Source organism: Osmia lignaria, unplaced genomic scaffold (assembly GCF_051020975.1).
Source record: "Osmia lignaria lignaria isolate PbOS001 unplaced genomic scaffold, iyOsmLign1 scaffold0051, whole genome shotgun sequence".
Taxonomy (NCBI): domain Eukaryota; kingdom Metazoa; phylum Arthropoda; class Insecta; order Hymenoptera; family Megachilidae; genus Osmia; species Osmia lignaria.
In genome coordinates this window covers 102,501-107,500 of record NW_027478192.1, presented here as the reverse complement: position 1 = coordinate 107,500, position 5,000 = coordinate 102,501, and positions in this window count along the sequence as shown.

The window sequence follows — 5,000 nt, the reverse complement described above, 5'->3', positions numbered from 1 at the left end:
AATGCAAAAATATGATTGTTAAAATTTTCGACTAATCGGTTCTAAGAGGCGAAGCAATACGCCGCTGGGACTTTGAAATATTTCGGAGCGCACCTAAAGTTCGTTATTTTGGCTAAACGGAGCGAAAATCTGCATTTATACCATCACGGACGTTAGTTTAATAGCGTTTAACGATGGATCCACGGTACAGAATGCAAAAATATGATTGTTAAAATTTTCGACTAATCGGTTCTAAGAGGCGAAGCAATACGCCGCTGGGACTTTGAAATATTTCGGAGCGCACCTAAAGTTCGTTATTTTGGCTAAACGGAGCGAAAATCTGCATTTATACCATCACGGACGTTAGTTTAATAGCGTTTAACGATCGATCCACGGTACAGAATGCAAAAATATGATTGTTAAAATTTTCGACTAATCGGTTCTAAGAGGCGAAGCAATACGCCGCTGGGACTTTGAAATATTTCGGAGCGCACCTAAAGTTCGTTATTTTGGCTAAACGGAGCGAAAATCTGCATTTATACCATCACGGACGTTAGTTTAATAGCGTTTAACGATGGATCCACGGTACAGAATGCAAAAATATGATTGTTAAAATTTTCGACTAATCGGTTCTAAGAGGCGAAGCAATACGCCGCTGGGACTTTGAAATATTTCGGAGCGCACCTAAAGTTCGTTATTTTGGCTAAACGGAGCGAAAATCTGCATTTATACCATCACGGACGTTAGTTCAATAGCGTTTAACGATCGATCCACGGTACAGAATGCAAAAATATGATTGTTAAAATTTTCGACTAATCGGTTCTAAGAGGCGAAGCAATACGCCGCTGGGACTTTGAAATATTTCGGAGCGCACCTAAAGTTCGTTATTTTGGCTAAACGGAGCGAAAATCTGCATTTATACCATCACGGACGTTAGTTTAATAGCGTTTAACGATGGATCCACGGTACAGAATGCAAAAATATGATTGTTAAAATTTTCGACTAATCGGTTCTAAGAGGCGAAGCAATACGCCGCTGGGACTTTGAAATATTTCGGAGCGCACCTAAAGTTCGTTATTTTGGCTAAACGGAGCGAAAATCTGCATTTATACCATCACGGACGTTAGTTCAATAGCGTTTAACGATCGATCCACGGTACAGAATGCAAAAATATGATTGTTAAAATTTTCGACTAATCGGTTCTAAGAGGCGAAGCAATACGCCGCTGGGACTTTGAAATATTTCGGAGCGCACCTAAAGTTCGTTATTTTGGCTAAACGGAGCGAAAATCTGCATTTATACCATCACGGACGTTAGTTTAATAGCGTTTAACGATGGATCCACGGTACAGAATGCAAAAATATGATTGTTAAAATTTTCGACTAATCGGTTCTAAGAGGCGAAGCAATACGCCGCTGGGACTTTGAAATATTTCGGAGCGCACCTAAAGTTCGTTATTTTGGCTAAACGGAGCGAAAATCTGCATTTATACCATCACGGACGTTAGTTCAATAGCGTTTAACGATCGATCCACGGTACAGAATGCAAAAATATGATTGTTAAAATTTTCGACTAATCGGTTCTAAGAGGCGAAGCAATACGCCGCTGGGACTTTGAAATATTTCGGAGCGCACCTAAAGTTCGTTATTTTGGCTAAACGGAGCGAAAATCTGCATTTATACCATCACGGACGTTAGTTTAATAGCGTTTAACGATGGATCCACGGTACAGAATGCAAAAATATGATTGTTAAAATTTTCGACTAATCGGTTCTAAGAGGCGAAGCAATACGCCGCTGGGACTTTGAAATATTTCGGAGCGCACCTAAAGTTCGTTATTTTGGCTAAACGGAGCGAAAATCTGCATTTATACCATGACGGACGTTAGTTTAATAGCGTTTAACGATCGATCCACGGTACAGAATGCAAAAATATGATTGTTAAAATTTTCGACTAATCGGTTCTAAGAGGCGAAGCAATACGCCGCTGGGACTTTGAAATATTTCGGAGCGCACCTAAAGTTCGTTATTTTGGCTAAACGGAGCGAAAATCTGCATTTATACCATCACGGACGTTAGTTTAATAGCGTTTAACGATGGATCCACGGTACAGAATGCAAAAATATGATTGTTAAAATTTTCGACTAATCGGTTCTAAGAGGCGAAGCAATACGCCGCTGGGACTTTGAAATATTTCGGAGCGCACCTAAAGTTCGTTATTTTGGCTAAACGGAGCGAAAATCTGCATTTATACCATCACGGACGTTAGTTTAATAGCGTTTAACGATCGATCCACGGTACAGAATGCAAAAATATGATTGTTAAAATTTTCGACTAATCGGTTCTAAGAGGCGAAGCAATACGCCGCTGGGACTTTGAAATATTTCGGAGCGCACCTAAAGTTCGTTATTTTGGCTAAACGGAGCGAAAATCTGCATTTATACCATCACGGACGTTAGTTTAATAGCGTTTAACGATGGATCCACGGTACAGAATGCAAAAATATGATTGTTAAAATTTTCGACTAATCGGTTCTAAGAGGCGAAGCAATACGCCGCTGGGACTTTGAAATATTTCGGAGCGCACCTAAAGTTCGTTATTTTGGCTAAACGGAGCGAAAATCTGCATTTATACCATCACGGACGTTAGTTTAATAGCGTTTAACGATCGATCCACGGTACAGAATGCAAAAATATGATTGTTAAAATTTTCGACTAATCGGTTCTAAGAGGCGAAGCAATACGCCGCTGGGACTTTGAAATATTTCGGAGCGCACCTAAAGTTCGTTATTTTGGCTAAACGGAGCGAAAATCTGCATTTATACCATCACGGACGTTAGTTTAATAGCGTTTAACGATGGATCCACGGTACAGAATGCAAAAATATGATTGTTAAAATTTTCGACTAATCGGTTCTAAGAGGCGAAGCAATACGCCGCTGGGACTTTGAAATATTTCGGAGCGCACCTAAAGTTCGTTATTTTGGCTAAACGGAGCGAAAATCTGCATTTATACCATCACGGACGTTAGTTCAATAGCGTTTAACGATCGATCCACGGTACAGAATGCAAAAATATGATTGTTAAAATTTTCGACTAATCGGTTCTAAGAGGCGAAGCAATACGCCGCTGGGACTTTGAAATATTTCGGAGCGCACCTAAAGTTCGTTATTTTGGCTAAACGGAGCGAAAATCTGCATTTATACCATCACGGACGTTAGTTTAATAGCGTTTAACGATGGATCCACGGTACAGAATGCAAAAATATGATTGTTAAAATTTTCGACTAATCGGTTCTAAGAGGCGAAGCAATACGCCGCTGGGACTTTGAAATATTTCGGAGCGCACCTAAAGTTCGTTATTTTGGCTAAACGGAGCGAAAATCTGCATTTATACCATCACGGACGTTAGTTCAATAGCGTTTAACGATCGATCCACGGTACAGAATGCAAAAATATGATTGTTAAAATTTTCGACTAATCGGTTCTAAGAGGCGAAGCAATACGCCGCTGGGACTTTGAAATATTTCGGAGCGCACCTAAAGTTCGTTATTTTGGCTAAACGGAGCGAAAATCTGCATTTATACCATCACGGACGTTAGTTTAATAGCGTTTAACGATGGATCCACGGTACAGAATGCAAAAATATGATTGTTAAAATTTTCGACTAATCGGTTCTAAGAGGCGAAGCAATACGCCGCTGGGACTTTGAAATATTTCGGAGCGCACCTAAAGTTCGTTATTTTGGCTAAACGGAGCGAAAATCTGCATTTATACCATCACGGACGTTAGTTCAATAGCGTTTAACGATCGATCCACGGTACAGAATGCAAAAATATGATTGTTAAAATTTTCGACTAATCGGTTCTAAGAGGCGAAGCAATACGCCGCTGGGACTTTGAAATATTTCGGAGCGCACCTAAAGTTCGTTATTTTGGCTAAACGGAGCGAAAATCTGCATTTATACCATCACGGACGTTAGTTTAATAGCGTTTAACGATGGATCCACGGTACAGAATGCAAAAATATGATTGTTAAAATTTTCGACTAATCGGTTCTAAGAGGCGAAGCAATACGCCGCTGGGACTTTGAAATATTTCGGAGCGCACCTAAAGTTCGTTATTTTGGCTAAACGGAGCGAAAATCTGCATTTATACCATGACGGACGTTAGTTTAATAGCGTTTAACGATCGATCCACGGTACAGAATGCAAAAATATGATTGTTAAAATTTTCGACTAATCGGTTCTAAGAGGCGAAGCAATACGCCGCTGGGACTTTGAAATATTTCGGAGCGCACCTAAAGTTCGTTATTTTGGCTAAACGGAGCGAAAATCTGCATTTATACCATCACGGACGTTAGTTTAATAGCGTTTAACGATGGATCCACGGTACAGAATGCAAAAATATGATTGTTAAAATTTTCGACTTATCGGTTCTGGATCACTGAAAAATCAAAAAAAATTATTAATTTTGATTAATTAAATTACATATGTAGTTTTATATTGTTATAGTCTCGTATTTGTTAATGTTTTGTCGTAAGAAAATGCAAAAATATCGTTTTAATGTTTTCGTCTCATCGGTTCTGGATCGCTGAAAAATCAAAAAAAAATATTAATTTTCATTAATTAAATTACAAATGGAGTTTTATATTGCTATAGTCGCTTATTTGTTAATGTTTTACCGTAAGAAAATGCAAAAATATCGTTTTAATATTTTCATCTCATCGGTTCTGGGCGGTTTTAAAATTTTTTAAAATATTAATTAAACCCATGATTTACATGAGAATGTGAATTTATTATGTCCTGCATGTTAATTTATTAATTTTCATGTATAGAACGTTATAAAATGAAAGGATATGTTCGACGATATTTTCAGTCTAAGTTTTACCGTGCCGGCGGGATGGTACGCTCTCACGGCGGTTTGCACAGGCATACGCCTGGGCGTAAGCCCATGCGTCGCCGACCTAGCGGCCGGCCGTTCGGTATTTATAGGAAGGCACTTTCGGTTCGCTCGGACCGGTCGGG